This window comes from Lissotriton helveticus, chromosome 4_1 (assembly GCF_964261635.1).
Source record: "Lissotriton helveticus chromosome 4_1, aLisHel1.1, whole genome shotgun sequence".
In the NCBI taxonomy this organism is placed as follows: domain Eukaryota; kingdom Metazoa; phylum Chordata; class Amphibia; order Caudata; family Salamandridae; genus Lissotriton; species Lissotriton helveticus.
In genome coordinates, this window is record NC_136063.1 from 302,249,034 (window position 1) to 302,272,832 (window position 23,799).

Genomic DNA, 23,799 nt, shown 5'->3' on the forward strand with positions numbered 1-23,799 from the left:
TGGGTGTATCAAAGGTAATATTAGGGTATGAGAAGATGCATCAATTTATCACATGGATGATTTCATCAGTGATGTTATTTGAGATGACATGTCACTGACCATGTCATGAGTGATGTAATATGTGACGTCATCAGCAGTGCATCGCGAGGGCAGGAGTTATAGTTAGTAGAACTAACTATAATGGAGGAATTTCTATGATTTTGTATAGGTGAAATGTCCAACTAACTAAAACGTGCCTGAAACCTATGGTTTTTTCAGTGAATTCTAAGATTTTTAAATGCTAATTTCTAACTATAACATGCCTGAAACCTATGGTTTTTTCAATGAAAATATATATATATATATATATATATATATATATATATATATATATATATATATATATATATATATATATATATATATATATATATATATATATATATAAATCTATAGTCCTTTGTGGGTCCTACGTGCTGCTGTCCTTTTGGGCAGATGTCCTTGCGAGTTTAGATTATTCTCATTCCCTGAAATTTTCACAAGCATCAGTATCCTCTTGCCTGTTTTTAAATGTATTTGTACATTTGTGGGTGGCATAGACCTTCCAAATTAATCCAATTAGAATTATGTTACTTCTCTTTATCCCTTTCTCTGCTAATTGAAAAACCCCAAAGTTTTCCTTCTATGTTTGCAACAGTTATATCAAGCATGCAGTTTGTTTTCGGAGGAATCTGTCAATCAAGATCTGGCCCTATGTGAAAACACTGCATGTGCTATTACTATTCATAACGATTCTTCCCTTATTCATTTCCTTTCCTCAGACCAAAATGAAAATACATTTGCAATATTTCAAATTAATTTTTTATTATATGGTTAGTTCAAGATCAATGCACAATTCATTTTTTATATAGATACATAAATTCAGCTTTGAAAAATAATAAAATAAAATCCATATTTGGCAACCCACTTCTGTCACTACAGCTGCAAAAGCTGCTGCTAAATCTACTGCCAGACCCCAAATCACTACCACACAGTCCGTAGGGAGGTCACGTTGCAGTAATGTGCGATAGTATGCAGCATAGGTAATTACTTATAAGGTCCCAAAGGCGAGACCGATTGCATTGCAAATGCTTGTTTATCTTATTCAAGAGGCTGCAGTGGCAGGTCTACAGTTTCGCCATATTTTTTATGAATCTGTAAGTATGTATGCTCTAATTGTTATCCTTAACACTTGGCTTTTTTGTTTGCTTGTTTGCTAAATTTGCCATCTTTTCCTAGTTCATAAACTGACTACGGGGCACACAAAGATTGACTTTTTATTCTACATTTGTGGCTAGCCTTTGGGTTTACCAACTAAAGACGATGCAGCAGTGCTCTGGGGAAAGTCAGTTCGTTTCTTCATTAGCCACATTACTTTAACAACCTAATAATGTTCCTGTAGAAAGAAAAGCCAGATTATTCTATTGAAAAAGGTTTCTCTCAATGTCTTTCATTTGGAAAATGTTGTCAGGCAGCCAGAATACAATGACGCATTCACGAATAATTTTAACCAGAAATCTCTATTGAAGCTTACTGAATTCTCCTTTCTTGTTTTTATACTAGGCCCTAAGGGCTTTCGATGTGTGGAACAGTGAGTGCGGTAATAAAACTGAAAGTGGAATATTTCCAGCCACAAATATTCTAGAAATGTTTCAAGCACAACATTTTCAGTGTGCCATCCTTTGTATATAAGTTACTTTGAACTTCCGTTCCTTCATTTTTATGTGGTCACTAAACCAGCAAATCAAAAGAGGTAATATGCAGCCCCTTTTTACTCCCCTCTCTCTGGATTCAGTAATTCCCCCCCACCCCGCCACCCAACAGAGACATGGAAATGTGACAGCCCTAAACATTGTGAGCCTAATTAATGAAAACTGTCATCACTGCAACAAAACAGCAAGGTGACAGTTTTCTTTGTGCCCTCCGAATCGACACGATGATTGCACCATATTTAATGCACGGCATTCCATGTCGCACGGCATTCCATGTCGCAAGGAAAGACAGATATGTCAGGAACTTTGATGTACCTGTTGGCACAAAAGTCACACATTGCTGGAGTTGTGTCGCAAGTATGACGCAACTCCAGCAATGCGTCGGGGAGGCCTATCCTTAATGCACTGTGTTACCCTTACGCCTGCCATGAGGCAGGCATAAGGTTTTGACGCATTGGCGTCCTAGAAGTGGTGCACTGAAATGTCACCAAATTTCAATGCATTACTTCTACGAGACATTTATGCGGGGGAACGTCCACCTTGCATACATTATACCTGTGGCAGGTAAAATGTAGCATAGGATTTTACAAAGTGATGCATATGCCTAGATGCGTCACTTTGTAAATAGGACGCAACGGGCACATTTTTTACACTGCCGGTGCGTCACAAAAAGTGATGCACCAGCAGCGTAAAAGTGTCTCAAGGGCTCATAAATAAGCCCCTGAATTGTCCTGCATTTTCAAATATGTATCATCTCTATACAGACTACACTGGAAAGCAGGAAGGCTAGCCCATAAGCTGAACGGACTTCCTAAAATATAAAGACTTTAATATGGCTTTTGCAATAGTCGGAAAAATATCTTTTTCATTCCTCTAGACAGGGCTGAATTGAGAAGGTGGGATTTTCTGCTTTGCCAATGGCTGTTTCTCCCTAGTTACTTTCCTAGTTATGATTTGATGGAACATTAGGAAGGAAGATTTGATGTATCACTGGGAGGAGCAAGCTTATCATCGTGTCAGCGCGGCAAGCATAGTAGGCCTTGTCGTGCAATATGTTAAACCAATACAGTGAAGAAAAAAACTAAAAATATATAAGGAAATTAGCTTTACAATGCAAAAAAAGGAGGAAAATCTAAAAGTACAATTAGAAGCTTATTCGAAGGAGTGGCATGGCCTAGACAAAAAACAATATGGCTGCTTGTTTTCCAAGTCTGCAAATACTGAACACAGGCTGATTTCCTTCATGTCTGCACTTAAGACTTTTCTCTTCTAGGATCATCTTTTGCAAATGAAACCTTCCGCATGATGGACCCAAGCACGCACTTCCCCTTGTTCAGACTACATTCCCTCCCTTAACCACCTTCAATTTACTCCTCCCCTCTGCTCACACATTTCAGCACCAGTGTGTTGCTTCATGCCTACGTTTAGACTTTCCATCCATCCTTCCATACGAAAGACAGGCCCGCTCTTTTCCCTCTGTCAGCTAGTGAGCGATTTGGAAAGGTGCGAAAGCTAGGAATTGGTGCAGGTTGCCAGAGGCAGTGGTGCGACAGAGCAAAGGAGAAAACATTAGATCATTGGAAATAGAGCACATGGGGAGACAGAAACGTATCAAATGTTCATACAGGTGATTATTCCATAGTAGAAGAGAGAAGTTGTGTACAGGGAGGCAGCCACATTGGTGTTGGATGGAGAAGTTTATTAACCATAGTACATTAAGGATTAATGCCTGGTTCCATCATAGAGTTACTCCAAGGCCTACGAAACCGGCCAGTGAATAACCTCATGACAAACATCATGAGATAGGTAACACGCTTAAAATGCATGGAAGCTAGTTACAAAACTCACATAACAATGGCTACATGGCATGCTGGTCACTAGTGCCAAAAAGTAGATGATGAAATTATGATATGAGTACCTTCTAGGTGACATATATTAACCAGAACTTTGAGAACATAGTGTAGACATGTATCAGGAATGGGAATGGGAACCGCGTTAACCAGAGTGGTTTAATACACCTGTCAGTGGGAAGACTATTAGGTGAACACTTAACCTGACAAATCCCTGGGATTTCAGAATAAAGTAATCTGCGTTATGCAGGGGGGTCACTCATATCAAATAACATAGGGCCCAGACAGCATACGGTATCAATGTCATGGCTTTCCGGCTCATGGGTTGTTAAACTGTTGATGGGTTGAGTTTGAGAATATTTCGAATGCTATACAATTTCATCTTCAAAAACAGTACACTAATTAAAGTACAGTTCAAAACCCATGTAGTTGTAAAAGGTTTTCTGTAGCAGAGTTATGAAATCCCACACCGCAGTCCAGCCAGGCACAGCTAGCAACTGACAGTCAACGTTCAAACCATAGAATTAAACTATGTCATAATGCAGTGTGCAGCTCCAGCCTGGCTGAAGCTGCCTAAGCATACATTACAACACATCTCTTTATCTTAAATAATGACAACGGTGGAACAAGCTCCTGTAAGAGCACAAGAGTTGACAAGCAGGTTAAGGGAAAAAAACACCCAAGTGGGCAAAAGACATGACAAGCAACAACATAAACAAATACACGGATGAGAAGTAAGAAAAACCTAGGCTACAGAACAACAAACTGAATGCTTAATCACACAAACATATTCCCCCAAACATATTCCCCCAAATAGCCGGGAGACCGCCCACTCTTTCCACCCTCTTACATTGTGAATCTTGTGAAGCTTCCCTTGACTAATCTCCCCTTCCCAGCACACTTGGGGTCTCCTGGCACCTGTTTCCTACCAGATCATTTGTGAATTCACTGTCCCTCATCAATAACCATGTAGAACCTGAACCCGATGTTTCCTCGACATCAACCAAGCTTTTCTCCAATACCCCTTGTTTCTAGTATAGGGCTGCTCTCCTGAGATTACAAGTTTGCCCATTGTCCAACTTGACCCAATTCCCACCAACCATTTTGACTTCATAGGGGATCTCAAAACTTGGTTAAACCTTTTCCACCACCACCCGGCTTAACCTTGACCCAATCTCCGACAACAATAAAATGTTTTTCCAGACTTTCTTTAGAGTACCCTTTTGTCCTTGCCAATCCTTCCTGCATCCAAGATGGAACTAATTTAGTTCCTGGTTGCCTGCCTTGCATCATCTCAAATGGAGTTTTCCTTGTCCTGCCACTGATCGCTGTGCGATAGGCCCAAAGCATGTCCTTATCGCCATCCCTCAAAGATTAACCCGCACGACACACCAACTACATTGTCCCTTTTACCAGTCTGTTGAACCTCTCCACTAAACCATTACCCCGGGAAATATCCAGTGAAAAACATGAGTTCCTCACACCAAGGGTGCCCAAGGAAACTTTCATTTCATATTACGTCAGTTGTGTACCATTGTCTGTGAGCAAAACAGAGGGCATTCCCTCCCTTCTAAACACTTCACTAAGAAAATCAAATGTAGAAGAGGTGGTGACTCATTTCATGAATGCTACCTCTACCCACTTGGATTTTGCATCCCCTAAAACTGCTGCAAACCTACCCTGAAAAGGCCCAATAAAGTCTAAGCAAACTTTCTGCCACACCTCCCTTGCTTAAGAAATATACTGTTCCTCATGCCATTTTCCAACTTCCACTCTCAAATGTTTTTCTGACTCTTTACAAAAGCCACACTTCTCAACCCATTCTTTCACCTGGCTGTCCATGAGGGGCCATCAAAACCTTTCTCTGACCCTCTTAGTGGTCAACGCTTGGGCTAAAAGACCACCATGTGCCAAACTGATTAACTTAGGCCTGAGAGCACTAGGGGGCACAAACATCTAATTTCTCATCACCAAGCAATCATCTTGCATCAACAACTCATTAACCACCTTAAAAAATGTTTTTGCACCATCAGGCGGTGACAAGAGCCTGGACTATGCTTCTCTGGTTATCTTCTCGAGCCATTTCAGGATGGTAAAACAGGTTGCGGCCACCTTCACATCTTGTTGACGCATTGATAATTGATCATCAATGATGAAGCCTAAGTTGAGGACTCGGCAGGAGGGCTGAGGTAGAGCACCCATTTCAGCAGGCGAGTGTTGGGAAACCCAAAGATCTTTATTTTTCCCCAGAATCAAGATCTCAGTTTTTTTCTACATTAAGATTTAGAAAATTGGCCTGCATCCAGGGTGCGATCTTACTCAATCCCAACTGGAGAGCAGATGACCTCAGACGCCCTCTCGGCAAAGAGACAGAAGATAATGTCGGTGTAGTCAGCGTAAGAGAACAGGGACAACCCAGCCTCCTCTGCAATCTCTACCAGGGGTCTGACATACATGTTAAACAACAAAGGCCTGAGGATAGAGCCCTGGGGTACCCCATAAGGGGGAAAATGAGTATTGGAGCTGGCCGTTGGAAAAAATACATGGAAAGTACGATCCATGAGGAAAGAAATAAGCCAGTTAAGTGCTGGCCCAGCAACATCTAAGTCAAGCAATGTGAGGGCTACTATGTCTTGTGCTGCAGTCTTTCCATGACTCCAAAAAGGGTAGTTTAGGTCGAAAAACCGTCTCTAAAGCCTGACTGAGATGTGTGTAAGTAATTTTGGGACTCGAAAACTGGGATAGCTGTGAGTTAATATGTATTTCTAAGATTTTAGAGAAGGCGGGGAGTAATGAAATAGGCCGGTAATTGGAGGGCTGGTCAGGATCAGCATTAGCCTTTTTCAAAAGGAAGAAACATTGCGTGCTTCCAACCTGGAGGAACAGTTGCCTCCTGTAAGGAGGCATTCAAGAGTTATATAATTATCATGAGTGAGGGCGACTCAAGCTGCTGCAATACCGAGATCAGAAGAGGGTCACAGGGAGAGACTGATTTAATGCTTGATAGGAGCCGCTTGAAGGAGCTCATATCTAATAGAGACCAGGTTTCCAGTTTGTTAGTAAATTTAGGAATCTGGCTATTTCTATGAATAATGGTGTTAGCTGCTTGAGGAGAAATGGATACTTGCTGAAGGGGGTTACCTGACCTAATGCCCTCCATCTCAGAGTATATTTTCTCCACTTTATAGAGGAAGAATTTGGCAAGGTCTTCACATTGCAAGCCATTGAGGGTGGAGGGAGTGAATTGAGTTTCTGAGCCAGAAAGTTCTTTAACCATCTTGAATAGTGTCTTGGAACAATTTTGCGTACTAGAAATAGCAGCGGAGACATATTGCGCACAAGCTGACTTGCAGAGAGAATGGTATTCACTTTTGGCGCTTTTATATACAAGCTTGGTGTCAGACGCATAGTTCCTCCTCCAGCATCTCTGCAAAGCTTTGCATTTGGTTTTCTCCATTTTTAATTTCTCAGTCAACCAAGAGGCCGGGGGGCTGTGGTTGTTCACCCCCTTAATTGAGGGTGGGAGACAATCGTCAATAGCATTCGAAAGCCAGTTTTGGATGGCACCCGAAAAAGTGACAGACATTTGTTTATCAGTGGGAGCATTGGTGGACAGAAGCTTGTTGAGAGTTTCAATATCCAGTTTTCCCCAGTTTCTAGTTAATTACTTGATGTCACATGCAGCTGCTGCCTTGCTCACTGGAGTCCCAAATCGAAAACAGATTGCAAACTGATCAGACCAGCATAAAGGAAGAGTTGGGGGGCATTGAATGTTAGGTAAACTGGAGAGAATAGTGTCAAGCAGGTGGCCAGCCAAATGAGTGGGGCCAGAGTCACAAAGTAAATATTGTGCTGTAAAACCAAGGGGCATATTCACAAGGAGCTATCGCCGAATTAACAGCACTTTATCGCAGCCACAGTCATGATAAATTTACCACCCCATTTACAAGCTGGTGCTAACAGCCCACAGCACCAGTTTTCCCGTGATAGCAGCCGCAAACAACATTGCCACAGAGGACCCCCGCAACTATCGCTAATGAGATGCAGAGTAGGCGTTCCCATGCAAAAAGCCACGACGACACCTCAACATTCACAATGACCAGCCAGATCGGCGATAAGAACATAAAACACGCGATAAGGCATGTTAGCAGCTGCAAATTAACACCTGCTCCTGATCTGGTGTAAAGTCGGACCACAGCCTGCACCACAAAAGGGAGCCCAGCCCAGAGCCACACCTGAAGACAAGCAGATGCCATGGAGCAACTGAACATGCAGCACGGACACCCAAGAGGACCACAACACCCACCGACACCAAACCCCGGACCACTCCTCCCTCCCTGGCACCCCCCGAGCAAAGACATGCCACATCAGCTACACCTAAACATGTACGAAATAATCCGCCTGATGTCGCACAATCACAACTGGTGATATACATGTGTCGCCACAGAAGTGAGCATCACACATTCACTTTTGAGGCAACCAATGAAACTATTGAAATCAACACAGAAATGAAATGAAGACACATGGCGGCTCCCCTCTGGACAATCCGTAGGCAACATCCAGCAAGACAAAAAACATGATGAGAAGGTGTGTCCTGCGCACATCAAAGGCTAGAGAGAGAGCGAAGGAGAGCGAGAGCAGAAGATAGGGGGAGAGAGAGAGAAGAAGAGAGGGGGAGAGAGAGAGAAGAAGAGAGTGGGTAGAGAGAGAGAGAGAGAAGAGAGGGGAGAGTGAGAGAAGAGAGGGGAGAGAGAGAGAAAGAGAAGAAGAAGAGAGAGGGGGAGAGAGAGAGAGTGCCGCCCCTGCGCACCCAGGCCACACTGCTGACTTGCTGCCACCGGTGTGGCTCCAACCACTTGCCGGTATGTATAGCCGTACACCAGGTCACACCTCAGAGTCAGAGTTGTCATCTGAAACAGAGATTGTATTTAGCATCACAGTTTGGGAGGTCCACCATAAACACACCCTTCCATCTTTCGATTCATTATGCGTTTCTAATCGTATTTTGTGATTCAGTAACAGGTTACCAATTGCAAAATAGGTTTAGTCCATTTAAAAAGCTAATTTAGTGGTTGCAAACCATGTGATTTAGTGAATCATAAGCTTTGCGACTGCTTAGTGGCTTCAGACATCTGGCCGTATGGCCCTGATTATGATCGTCAGAGAACAGATAACATTATTTATATTCCAACCACACAGTGTTCAGAAATGTTTGGATGACATAGATAGCACTAATTACAATTACTGTCCAAAAATGGAGCTTTACATGCAGATCTTAGTGCTTACCACACCATAATTCAAATGACCCTTTATTTACTATTTTGACTACCAAATGTTATAGGGGAAAAGGCATGAGATATTTCTTCCTGTGTTATACTTCTGGTATCTTTGATTTGGCTGCTTGAATTGTAGGGAAGCACATATTGGGTCGCAGTTATGCAATCAAATGTCAGTAGCAAATAGAGAGAGTGTGTGTGTGTGTATATATTTAAAAAAATTAAATCGTACAAGTCAGATTTACGCATTTTTTAGCAAACAAAACTGGTGTGCAGTAAAATAGTGAACTGGAAAAGTGTGTGGCAGTGTTTGTTTACTTTATCAGCGTTGCACCCTGCCACATTCAACAGTTCTGAATGCCCATAATGGGAGCAAAGATAAAAAATCTGTGGCATAGGTCCCATCTGCCCACCCTCAAGAGATCCCAGTCCCATCATCTCAATTCTGATATTACACTAGTGAACTCCAGTCTTGGACACCTACCCCCAATGCAGACATGTGAGGCGATGGTTTAGGACCCAAGTTATCATGGAAAGGTGTTTCATCCAGGGTAAATGGGTTTTTACACTGGAGGAATATGAGCTCATACTCTCCTGGCGAGACGCTCGAAATCCTCATCCTACATGACTTCAAATAGTCCTTTTGTGGAGGCCCCTCTCCTACCCCTCCTCCAGCCTTCACCCGTCTCATCAAGGAGTACTCAGAACATTTGTCTTGGCGACTTAACGCAGCACAACATATGGATGGTCCCAGCTGTCACCATAGAGTACTCTATGAAGAGTTGCAGAATAATTGACAACAACTGATCAATGTAAGCTGCTTATTCTCTGTTCTCCCAACACTGCACTATTAAGCACTGTGCGAGAAGACTAGCTAAGAGCACCATTCTAGTCACTCATGTACGACACAAGCATTCTTCCCATATGCACCACATTGCACTTTAACACACTTCCAATGAAGCACTCCCCCACGGTCCCATATGATACCTGCCCATGAAAGTGCTTTGGGGTTGGGTATGCACAGCTGTATAAATGCAAATCAGCAGGCAAGAAGCACACATGAGCTGTTTGTGAACCTGGTAAGGGGAAAGAAGGTGCACTATTAGGATGTAATTCCCCATTCTGAGTGAGTCGCAAATTGTACAACTGGGAAATACTCAACCCTTTGCAATTGTTATTTACTGATACACAGTTCGCGCAACTGTGGGCCTCCTCTGTGGACAGGCCTAACTATGGTCTGCTAAATCCAACTATAAAGTACTTGACATTTCTTTTAGCCTCGTGGTCTTTTGAGATGCTTAGATGAGTTGGCTGCAGCAAACTGTTTATCAAAAGACATATTTAATGGCAGGACAATTGATGCAGCTTGCTCCAGAGGTAAGCTGCCTTATCTTTGATCACAACCTTGCATAATACTCAACTTTGATAGTATAATAATTTGGAATTCATGGCAACAATATTTTCAACTAGTTCTTAATAAATGAATTTGCAATAACTACTGAACTCCGTTGGATGTACCTTTTTCATCTATATCAACCTACACTGAGGAAAATGGTATTCAAATGATATGAACAGAAACTTTAAATCATGAAGTTGCATTAAAGTAATGCACAAACTACAAACAGATGGAAGGAACACAAGCTATATTTGTTCTTATCGTGAGAAACATTTAGCAAACATATATCAAGATGCAAAAGATAAGTGAATCAGAACATCGGTTTGCCCTTGCTTAAACTGTTACAGTTTGCAATGCAGGATTTCATTGCATTCCTTGGCAAGCAGGGCATTACACATGATATCTTTAGAATGTATCATCTGAGGTCCACTTCCTACCAGGAATGTCACACTGAGAACTACTAAATTAGTAAAAATGTACTTTATTATAAACTCAGTTGTTACCCCTAGGAATAAGGAATTGTTTACCACGAAAGTTATTCTGTTGATCTCACCATTCCCAGAACAGTAAATAATCAATTGGAGGAGACTTGAGCGTCACCTCATTACCACAAACTCTTCTTTTCTCACACAGAGAAAATACAAAAGGAAATGTAACTTGAACTCATTGTATATTGGACCTTATTCACATAAGTGAATAAATGTAAATGCCCAAATGGTAAACAGCATTTACAACGCAACTTTTACCACGCACAACCTTTACCACGCAACTTTTACAATGCAATTCGTTACAACGAATTGCGCTGGGGGCGCTGTAGGATAGGTAATAGTTTAATTTACTATCCAACACCTTCCCTACTATCCACGGGGACTGGAGTTGGAATAGTAAATTAAACTATTCACTATCCAGCGCCCCCAACGCAAGTCGTTGTAACGACTTGCGTTGTAAAACCTGCGTCGTAACGGTACGCGTTGTAAAAGCACGTGTTGTACCGTCATACACCCTGCACAAATGAATGTGCCCTTTCAATCTCTTTGCAGATTCCTGATGGGCATACATGGTTTAGTGTGGACATCTCTGCTACAAGTGTAGATGAATTCACACTTGTAAACCAAACTTAATGGTTGGAGTAACTTCTATTCCAGGATGGAGAAGGAAACTGATCACCCCCACATTTTTCCTTGTGAGTAAAAAGAGTGTGAGCTTGCACATGGTGCTCCACCCACCTGGGCAGACGTCTTCACCAAGGAGACCTTGTGCCCAGGAAATAGGCCTCGTGGGAAGTGTTATCTGACATTTTCATTAGTATGCCTGCTGCAGCATTCTAGATGTGTGTACGAAATCAGGTTATTGATTGAGGCAGATGACTACCCAACTCAAATAACAACCACAATCCTTGTGAGGGTGAATCATAAAAGTCACTAAATTAACCTGTGCTAAACCCCCTAGTAGCTTGCAACAAAAGCAGTCAAGCTCAACTTAAAGGGAAAGTGTAAAGTACTTATGCAGCACACAAACTGAAATACAGTGAGAAACAACACAATGAAAGTCCCAAACCAATTTTGAAAAAATAGAGTAAATTTTAAGCATAAATGGAGACTAAAACAGCAAAAATCCAATTATAAGGACTGGAAATATTGAGGTTTTAGCCTAAAAGCACAATGCCCCACTAACAGTTATCTCGTCATGCTCTACTTGGGGAAAGTCACATGCTCAGGCCGACCACTATGGTAAGCAGGCCAGATACAGGGACGAGGTAAGTCATGCTGAAAAAGTTACTTTTTCAAAACCCAGCTCAAAGTGGTGGAGGAGGCCCTAAAGAACAGGGAGAGCCTCATGGATGGTCGTCGCTAACATGCAAACAGCAGGCGTGCCGCCGCAATGGTTTTCACTGTAGCACAAAGATCCAGTCGGGAATCGCAGGCGGTTGTTGCTGGAGTTTTGCATTAGCGGTCACCGCGGGCTGTCGTAGATGTAGCGCGCAGTGCAGACCTTGAATTGCAGGTAGCTACTGGTGGTCACTGTAGAGTCAAGTTCACCGGGGATTGCATTGTTGGTCGTCGTGGGCGGCAAAGTTGTATGGTGAACAGACTGCTTCATAGTCTTGAATAGCCCAAAACATTAGGATGTCTTCTTTCTTCAAAGAGAAGTGCATTCTGATGCCAACCAAGGGCCCAGGACCTGAAGACTTACTCTAGCAGAGGCCATCAGGCATCAGGCAGATCCAGTTGCATAAGGTCAGCTGGGCAGATGCGGTAGGCCTCTGGAACTTGATGTGTCCTTGTAGCTCAGACCAGGGGGTTAGCCATCTGACCTTTGGATTCACTCAGGTTAGCTTGGGATGAAGGGAGCAGGTCCAGTCTTCCTTCACAGAGAGCAGGACAGGCTTCAAGCACCAAGGCTGTTCTCTGGGGAACAACTCAGGCCTCAAGCAGCATGGCAGTCCTCTGGTAGAACTAGGGCAGTCCTCTGGGGAACAAGGTAGGCCACACGCGGGAAGACAGTCCTCTGGTAGAAGCAGGACAGTCTTCGATGGAACAAGGCAGGCCTCAGGCAGAAAAGCAGGCCACTGGGGAACAAGGCAGCCCTTCTTCGGTAATATCCACACGTCCAGGAGTGTACCCCAGAGGCTGTTTAGGAGTTCTAATATTTATAGCTGGTGATAGCCTTTGTAGTGGTGGTGACATGACAGCCACCTCCACATCTGGTTCTGAAATGTTTTTCCTTTTCCCTGCAAAGACTCCAAGGCTCCAAGTAGTCCGAAAGGATGAAAGACAGGTGTCAGGTTCCTTTGTGTGAGTGCTGGAGGCAGCCCTTTGAATTGTGAGTGGGCAGAAACAGCTCTGCCCCAACCATACTGGCAGGTTGGCCTGTCCTGCCAACATCTAGTTGCATTTTGTCTCACTGTCTGGGAGCAGTTCACATAGATACAAAACTACAGATAGGTAAAGGGTCCCAGGGATAAGTTTAAAGACCTGCGCGGACACAATCCCCGAACCACTATGCTACAAACAAAACTACCAGCGGGTCTGAGACAACTATAGTACTACCAAGCAATATTATATGTATTTAGGAAAAAAGAGAGTCCTTTTTAAGAGGACCTAATCCCATCACCCACCGAAGTGGCATGCTTCATCATCTGGGATCTCTCCTTGGTTTCCAGGCCTAGTGCAATCAAGGGCTGCAACTCCCTTCCTAGAAGGGAGGAGCTCGCAAATGTTTGCACTTTAGTCAGTTCGATTTATCTCCTAAGACCTGAGAAGCATGAGCATTGCTCTCAAAGGTGGGTATAATGCAGGGCAAGAAAAGATGTGAGGAGTGAAGCAAAAATTGACTACCAAATGCAAAATGAGACTTTAATAATTAACATTTGGGGGCAAGATTTAAAAACAGTGCAAGGATGCTCTGAAAATATGGTTGAGAGTGTTGGTCTATATGGAGGTTCTACATGTTTCGGCCACCGTGATCGATCTTCGATCTTGGCCTTCTCAGGACCTTGATAGTGATGCTACTGCAAATATGTGTGAAAAAAAGGAAGTAAAATACCCACTAAGTAGGTGGAACCATACAACCTACGGTCACCTGTGGTCTTCTATATGACAGTTTCTACAGGAACAGTTTTACCACCTGTGAAAGAAGAAACAGAGTGACTAACTCCTAACAATTAACAACATTGCCACAAAAAAATACACTAACAAATGTTTTGAAACATAGCAACTTGATCTGCATCAATGCTCCCAACTTACAAACAGGTTCACATTGTGAAAGTATTGAACACATTCTCTTACCCAGACATATATAGGTAAATTCCTCAGCACTCCTGACAACAGCTCAGGGAGTGAGGCACCACTCTGTTTAGAATAAAAAAGCTACAGTCATGGATTTTTGTAAATGAGCCATAATTGCGGTTTTAATAAAATGCTTTTAAGACACGAAAAATTACTACACCAGTTGACCGGCATAAATCTATGATCTAAAGTGACACAAATGTAGCAACTCAATCAAAGCGATTAAAGTTCATAAAGAATTTTGACTCGGTTTCAGTGATGTATTTGTATCGTGTACATTTGTGCTGATTTGGATGGGGCACACCCTTAATGGATCAAACATTATTATCACGTGCACCATCAAATGTGTATACACACTCATAGTAGTAATGATTCAAAGTAATAAGCCCATGTTATACGGAATGTACAAGCTGACTGCCGAATAGGAGGCTGTAGTAATGTATATATATTATTATGAGCGAATAGCGTCAATGAAAAATGTATTCAAAGTGTATTCAGCGTCAGCGAATAACACGGATGATAATCAAAGTGTCACTGTTGGCAAGGAGGATTTTAAATTACAATTCATTTGAGTCCAAACGTGACATTTATATCTGTTTCCAATCAAAAATGTAATAAGGTAACCCAATGTTACCCAATGGGAGAGAAAGGTCTTACAGTAATGAAAAGCAAATATAGGAGTTTTTCACTACCCAGACATGTAAAAAGTAAAAATACATGTCTAACTTCTTAAATACAAAGAATCCTACCCTATGGGGTTCTTCAGCCTATCTAAGGGGTTTACTTATGTGCATTAAAAGGAAGGCTTAGGCCTGCCTTGAGGTTTATTTTTCCAGGGCAAATTGCCAGCTTTAAAACTACACTACAGACTGCAAAGGCAGGTCAGAGGCAGATTTTAAAGCGCTTCTTTAAAGACTGGCACACTAATTGCTGTAGGTCCACTGGTAGCAAAAAAAGTATAGGCCCTGGGTAAATGTGGTAGCACATACTAGGGATGTATAAGTAAAATAAATATGCCAATCAGGCGTAAGCCAATTTTACCATGTTTTATGGAGAGAGCACAAGCACTTTAGCACTGGTTTGCAGTGGTAAAGTGCACAGCATCCTAATGGCAACAAAAACACAATTCAGAAAACAGGAGGGGTGAAGGCAAAACATATGGGGGAAGAGCACAGTACGGGGAACAGGTATAACAGTGTGCTATTGTTTCAAATCAAATCCATTCAATACTTTATTGTTTTAGTTAGTTAAAACCGTAAAAATATACTACAAATAATACATTTAAAAGAATTATGCAAAAGAGATTTCTTCTTTTTTTAGAAACATCAATTGTTTCACAAAACTTTACATACATTGCACATTTAAATGTGAAAGGAGACAATCGCAATAAAATCAAGACATAGTAATCTTTTTGATAAAACACAGTGTCCAAGGGGGCCTGCTAGGGTTACAACCTTAATGCTATTGGGAATAGTTGCTGATTCTAAAAAGTAGTTCATCTACTCCTGTACACAGATATAAATAACTCTGTGCGTGCAGGTACTACTTTTGTCGTGAGCCAGACCCATAGTTGATAAATCTGCAATTAGATTTGCGGGAAATATAAATTGGGGAATACAATAGAATTGGAAGCTTTAATACATTTGTTCAAATAGTGCATTAGAGCTACACTTTTGAAGTACTGGTGCCCAGCAACGGACAGTTCGTTAATGGTTATTGTAGGAAACAATTCACGGATTATTTTTTTTGGGAAGATGCATCATGCAGACACACCACTTTACGTAACATGCCTTGGTATTTCACAAAGTTTTGCATGCCCACTATGTGTCTGCAGTTCTTATCAAGGGTTTGAAAAGCTAACAAGTACGACTTTTGTATGGAACTTGCGCACAGATTTATACAATATACAGCCATAAATCGTACATCCACATCATTATAGAGAATAATAAACGTACTGATAACCATTTTACAAAGTGGAATAAACATGCAGATAGTCATGCACACAGAAAAAAATAACAGGCACCAAAGAAGCAGGCAAGAAGGCATACATCACATTGTGCAGGAAGGTGCACAGGGTAAAGTGCACAGGTTGAAGCCAAAACATTGTGCATCAAGGTATAATAAGCTTTGCAGTTAGGTGGGTATTGGGTGACACATGCCAGAGGAGCACTAGGCAATGTTCTTCTAGGCAATGGTTTAGGACCCAGATTATCATCCAAAGATATTTCGTATGGTGATGGTGTTACACTGTCGGACTATGAGCTCATACTGTCCTCGTGAGACTCCCTAAATGTATTTCAATTTAGTAAATGTTGATGTAATAGTGGTTCTGCTAATCCTATTACCATAATAGAGTGCTTTACAATAAGGATCAGTAGACATAATATCATTTGTGTTTGTGAGCAGTTGTATAGAAATGTGTGTCCCTGTGTCTGTGACACACTGGGCTTCCATACACATGTTAATCTTTGTCTTTCGCGTTGGCCGAGCATGTACCTGAGCATACCATGTCACTATCTTTACTTCTTAGTCTGAGTGTGAGAGTGAGTGGCTTTCTGCAAATACGTGTTCCTTCATGCTCCTCTGGGTGTATCAGTGTGCATATATGATTCTGGGTCTGAAACACTGGTGCTTTGCAAATGGTGTTCCTAAGTGAGGCTATAATAGTGCACTCTGCTTCTGTCTTTGTGAATGTGAATCTGAGGAAGTGGTGTACTGTGACTGCATGACCCTTAGTGTATCTCTGGGTGTGTCTCTATGCTTACGTGATTATTAGCCTAAGACATTAGAGTAGTTCAAATGCTTTTTTAGCTTAAATTTGAAGCTTTATTTTGTTTTTTTCCTGGTGTATGTGTTTGCAAGAACTTGGGTTACTAGTTGAATGGGTGGGGGGTGAGCCGTGGTCAAGCAGAAACCACAATCCTTGTCACAGCCAGCTTAACCATTCACAAAGTCAGCAGGTACACTTTCGTTATCTCCATTAAGTTTTTCCAAATAAGGCATTCATAAAAGCCAAACCTTATAATGACAACATGCAAGATGTCCTTATGCCCTCCAGTGTAACTTGTGTGTGGTACACCTTGTCTACTCTATACAGGGGAAATACCTGTTCTGAACTTTCAAAGGAATACAGGTATTTTTCCTGACACTAGCGTCTTTTTGCTAAGAACATTCTGTTTATATTGCACTTTTTACTACAGGCTACAGACAGCTGTCGGGAATATCTTATGTCATCAATTCTTTAAAAAAGTACACAAAGGAAAAGTACAGAGAAATTTGGTGCTTTGGGTGGCTTTCGAGCATTTTCTATCGTTCATATCAGGGAAATCAACAGTAAAAACTGACACAGCTGACCACAAATTAGGGCCACGAACAGCTAAAATATCAGCCCACACGCTGGCTTTTCAGACTAGCCTGTCAGGCACTGCCTGAGTGCCCTATAGGCCAGTCCAACCCTACCTGCCTGGCTTCTACTTCCTACTTAGAACTTGTAGACTTTTTAAATGGGGATCTTGACATTGTCTGCATTTCTGGTTGTGAATCTGACATTCGGGGGACATTCTTGACATTAAGAATGAACATTTATAAAGATGTATTAAACATTTAGGCTGTTATAATTGGGGTAAAGTATCAACTAATAATTATGATATGTTTCATAGGTAAATGAACTAATGAAGAAAGCTTTTCCAAACCGAAATGTATTACGTATATTGTTGAATTTTGTGAATAAACTTAGCAACTTGCAAAGTGACTCAAAACTTGTAATGAAAATCAAATTAACTCATCCTAATAAATTGATGCATAAAGACTGAGAGAACCAAAAAGGAACAACATTTAGTGAACTCTCATGCAAATTATCAATAACACAAAGCAGTGCGCTGTGTAAATGCTGCAAGAGTTGCACTATATCAAATGAATTCTATTATTCACTGAAAAAAACATAAGTGTCAGGCACATTATAGTTAGAAATTAGCATTTAAAAAACCTTCGAAATGTACTGAAAAAAACATAGGTTTCAGGGGCTTTATAATTTCACTCAAACAAAACCTTAGAAATGCCCCCGTTATAGTTAGCTCAGCTAACTATAGCTCGTGCGCCCGCAATACACTGCTGATGACGTCACATATTACATCACTCATGACATGGTCAGTGACATCACCCATGACATCACTGATGACATCTCAAATGATGTCACCGATGATATCACTGATGACATCATCCTTGTGATAGAGTGGCAGACCTCCTCTCAGCCTAATATAACCTTTGACACACACACTCAAAAATACAAACTAACATTTTCAAAACAATGGACATACCAATACCAGTTACAACACACCTATTCAGTAATTCTAAGATCTACACACACATCTACTCAGTCACCAACAGTCCCTATACAGTCACTCATACATGTACTCACTCATCATATGTACTTATACACCTATACATCCTGTAACACACCACCACTCACCTATAGAGTTACTCACACACATAGCCACACATGCAAACAAAGTATCAAACATCCATTTACTTGCATATACAGTTTTATACACACTACCACACTTACTTCTACAGAAACGTACACATGCTTACTCTCTTAAACAATCACTTATAGAAACACCTACTTATTTGTACAGGAACTCTTCCAATCTCTCACTCTCGCATATACTCACTTATATACACCAATACTCACATAGACTAGTTTAAAACATATGTAGTTACTCATAAAGACACCATTGAGACAGTCATTCACTCACTAACACACCCATACACACACTCATCCACCTATACAGTACTGCACATATGCTGCAACACATACAAACAGTGAGTCACTCATTCATGCATCTATGCACTAAGTAATATCCCCACCGAACCATACAGACACTCAGACACTCATAATGATACAAAAAAAAACTAATAACCCATATAGACACTCATGTAGCTACTCACCAACCCATGCAGCCACTTATACACAAAGTGAGAGACTGATACAGATATTTACATATTTAAACATTACTCATTAACCCATGTATTCACTAAGATACACTTAATCAGTCAGTAATACAATCAATTTTACAAAAAAAATAATCAATTTAAACACTTATATACCCATTTATTCTTCCATCGACCTTGAGATATACATATATAAAACATATTTAATTTTCAGAAAAACACACATTCTCTGATTGATGTCATCAGTGATGTCATCGGTGATGTCATTTGAGATGTCATAAGTGATGTCATGAGTGATGTCACTGACCAGGTCATGAGTGATGTAATATGTAACGTCATCAGCAGTGCATTGCGGGCGCACATGTTATAGTTAGCTGAACTAACTATAACAGGGAAATTTCTATGGTTTTATACAAGTGAAATGTCCAACTAACTATAACGCCCTGAAACCTATGGTTTTTTCAGTGAATTTCTAAGGTTTTTAAATGCTAATTTCTAACTATAACGTGCCTGAAACCTATGGTTTTTTCAGTGAATATATATATATATTTATTATACTATGTATACATGTGAAAATGTCTCAGTCCGCCTGCTTGCCTCAGTGGCACGGAAAAAATGGGTGGAACTGACGTAAGCACACCGATGAGGTCCTCTCATGGCTCCGATGACGTCATACGGTGTCGCGAGCGGAGCCGTGCTATTATGACTTCCTCATCGACGTGAGAGAGCTAGGAAAGAATTTCCGTGCAAAGTTGGTGCAGGGGATATTTACCTAAGTGTTCAGGCTAGTCCTTTGGGAGCAACTGTTTATGTTGCCACTCCAGAAACCGAAACCAGTGATCCGAGGGCAGAGGCCCTGCAGATGACACACGAGGTGGGGTGCCCAGTCGTGTACACCGGCGGGGCAGCGAAGTGACAAGCAACACAACCCACAAAAAAGGTAACAAGGGCATTGAATCTTCTATTTGTATCTGGCAGGAACAACAAAGTTAAAATGCCCTAGTACCAAAATGTAGAATTAGTGCTTCAAAGGTCTTCAAGAGGACCTGCGATGCCGCTTCTGCCTCCCGCACCCTAGAAGCGGCACATGGGTCACGCGGTACGGTCATACTGCGGTGGGACACACACCGGTTGACCTCTCATGGCACTGGTCTACACTCCAGGGAGGACATTTTCCATTAGCTATGTTTTCTGATGACATGTCGCACCAGCCCGGTCCAACAACAGAACTCCTTTAGTTCCAAACAGACTCTTCCACTCTCTCCGGAAGTGAAATCAGGCCACGTGGACACTTTCACAATACAACAGCCGGGAATGCACTTCTCGGTAAAAAAAACACATCCCTTCCTCCTAAATAATCAAATAATTGTCACACTGAAGAACAGGGGCCAGCTGCGATCGGTAAATAACCGTTACAACAACTTTTTCACTTAGTAAGACTGATAGCTCTCTAGTTGTTCTTTAGAACACTCTGGGAAGCTGCAGTACAATACAAAGGCATCAACTGACAGGCTGCTCCTGTTGAAATATAACAGAAAGATATTTGAGATCACACTTGAAACATGTCCTCATTTTTCTTTCTACAGCACTAACCATAATTTCTATGACAAAATGAACCCCATAATTTTGTTCCTTTTTAAATAAAATGTTTTAAGTGTTACCAGTTTATTCCAATCAGGTTGGCTTCAGGTGTGCCATACTTTTGTAAAGATGTTAGCGCTCTAGTTGTTCTTTAGAACACCCTGAGAAGCTGCAATAGAACACAAAGGAATCAACTGACAGCGTCTGCCCTTGTTGGATGTACATGTTTTACTGAGAATTTCAGACTTCATTCTCACATGACTGAGAAAGATATGTAAATTTACAGAAAATATGCTCTCATTTTAACTTCTGGAGCACCTTCCAAAACTCTTTGGGACAAGGATGTGAAGATAGTTTTCTCTCAAACATGATTTATGATATCCCAGCAGAAGGTTTTTCACAGGGTAAAATCACCTTAGAACACACCACAATTCCTGAAATTAGTATGGTACCATCAACAAATGAATTCTAATGTAACTAAAGTCTGTTATCTCCCTTTATAGTTCTCATTTTGGTAACCCTCAAAATCTTCGATTCACTACAATGCATTTTAATGGGGTACTATCATGTATATTGGCTCCAAGATGGCTGCCAGCAATTCCAGGATGAAGTGCTGACAGCCAATCAGATCTCACGATGACATGTGTGGTTAGGCTCCGCCCAGATATCAATATTTTTTCTTTTTCAAATTTCTCAGGAACTACTGAACGGAATTATACCATTTAACAAAAAGTGTTCTTTCTGAAACAAGGGCTACCTTTTTGCCAAATTTGGTGTAATTCCGTTCAGCAGTTCGGATTGTAGCCGTGTCTAAATTTTCCTTCAGGAATTTACATGGAAATAACACATTTTGGGACCCCCCTTCTTGCCGAATTATCCTGAAACTTTTAAGATAGGAGCTGACCGGAGTGCCCCACGAGTTTGGAAAATATTGCAAAGATTCGTCAACCGGCGCCAAAGTTATTGGGAATAGAATGTTGCGAATTTCCTATGGGAACTAGGTCCTAACTATAACTACCTACTGTCAACCGCGAGTAGGTAATAAATGCTTGACTACAAGTTTCAGAATACACAGCAAAGCATGGGACAAGATATATTATTCTACACTGGGCAAGTTGTGAGTTGGGCCCAAAATCAAAAATGATTTTGCCATGCCAAGTTGGTGAGGAAATAACAGATACTGAAAGATTATGATTTCTCCCTCCTTTCTTGTCCTGGTCTACCTATGGATTTGACTGTTGTCACTGAGTTTTGTGTAGTGCTAGGACGTGCAAGTGCCTACAGGATAGGTTTGCTCCACCCATAAAAAAACTGCAGTAGGATGTCAGCCTTGTTGATAACCACTACTTATCTGCGGCCTGCCTTCAGTGCACAACCTGCAGGACAAACAGCAGGAGAGACAACAGGAAGTATTCTTGTGTCGCTGCTGCCTGAAGGTGTGACTGGACTGTACCCTCTTCTGGGTGAGGTCACAGAAGGACGTGTTGGGTGGTCCTCAGATTTGTTAGTGACTAAGAATGACAGGAGGAGACATGTGACATCACACATCACTTGGATTGATCATTTGCAAGTGAGTAATTATGTAATTTTATTTTCACAGTAAAATTCTTACATTCAAGTGCACCTCAAGAATATGAAGAACAAGAGTATAATTTTCCAACTCATATATATGGCACAAAGTACTACACCATACACTTAAGGATACTGCAAGTCGCCAAGGAGGTCCATACCATACAGAGGAGCAAGGCAGAAGGCCAAGTGTCTTTATAAGGTCATGGAACGGCACAGGGAATTTCTATTGCACATAAAACATGGTCACACCATTATCCTTCCCGCAAGGCAGTTAAATACTTTGGGGCTGATTACGATACGGCCCGTAAAGTCTCCAACCAATGGTCAGAGCCTTCCGGGCCGCATCGTAATCGGCCCTTCGGTTTAGTTTTCGACCATTGCATTACAATGCCGATAGTCAGTAACTAAATTGGACTGTCATTCCAGCTGGCTTCCGAGGGGCTCAAGGAGTCCGTTGGGCAGTTGGAACCGGCTTGTAATCTCAAAATGCGGGCCTTTCCACGCTTGGGATTATGATGCACGGTTTCCGGCATGGTTTCCATGCCAGCCTGTCCGACATGGAAACCATATCAGAAACCATGTTTGGGAGCCCCCAGCAGGGCCCCCTTGGGTGCGTTGCCTCCAGTTGAGTGCAGAAGGGGCACCCATGGTGCACCACTGTTGAGCCCTGCACCCCGTGGCAGGTACCTTGAGGTGCCTGCCACAGGATGCAGGGATGAACAGCAGCTCCTATTTCCCTATCGGAGCATGTATTACAGCCGGTTTCTGGCCGTAATGCATGCTCCCATAGGGAAATGTAGAAATGCAACTTAACAGTGTTCGGTCGCATCCTAATTAGGTGGTCGGGACCCCCGACCAGAGGTTGGTCGACCCCAGGACAGAGACGGTGTCGGCCAGAATTAAGTCTGCCCAACATTGCAATTAGCCCCTTGGTGCCCTGCTCTTTTTCTTTGGAAAGAGATATTGTTGTTGCAGACTTGAAGATTAAAAGAGGAAACTGTAATGCAAAATTAAACATACAAAAAGCAGTTCATATTTTTTTGCACAAGGTATTAGTATCCAATGTAATTCATGCTGAAAAAATGGCATAGCTCAGAATATGCAGTCAAGTAGAGTGATTCTTTCCTGTGATTACTTATTGGCTAAACACAATTAACATGTTGCTTGAAATATAACGTTTCTGCTTATCACTGCTCAATTTAGAAAAACATATGGAACCGAAGACACCTTGTTTTAATTGTTTAAACTAGTTGCAATGATGCTCTGCGACCTAACTTTCTCCTTGGCTGTTAGCTCTGACAGGACGCATTATGACATCATAACTTATCGATAACAACCTATTATATTTGAGCAGACATGTTATTTTCTTATTAAATGTGACTAGAGATGTCACAACTCATCTATAACATATACTTCATAAATAGGTAACTGTGAATTATGGGGATGTTTTTTACTTAAGGGTTCTGAGTGAAATGAAATAGTCAATTAGATTGAACCCTGAGTTGTCTATGACATCACATAGAACACACCCTGAAAATCATCCCCATAATTCACATTTTTGTCCATCAATAACTTTATGTTGGTTATAGCCCCATCACATCTGGCCCAGCTTTTTTTTTTTTTATTTCTGTAATTTTTTATTGTAGAAAAAATATA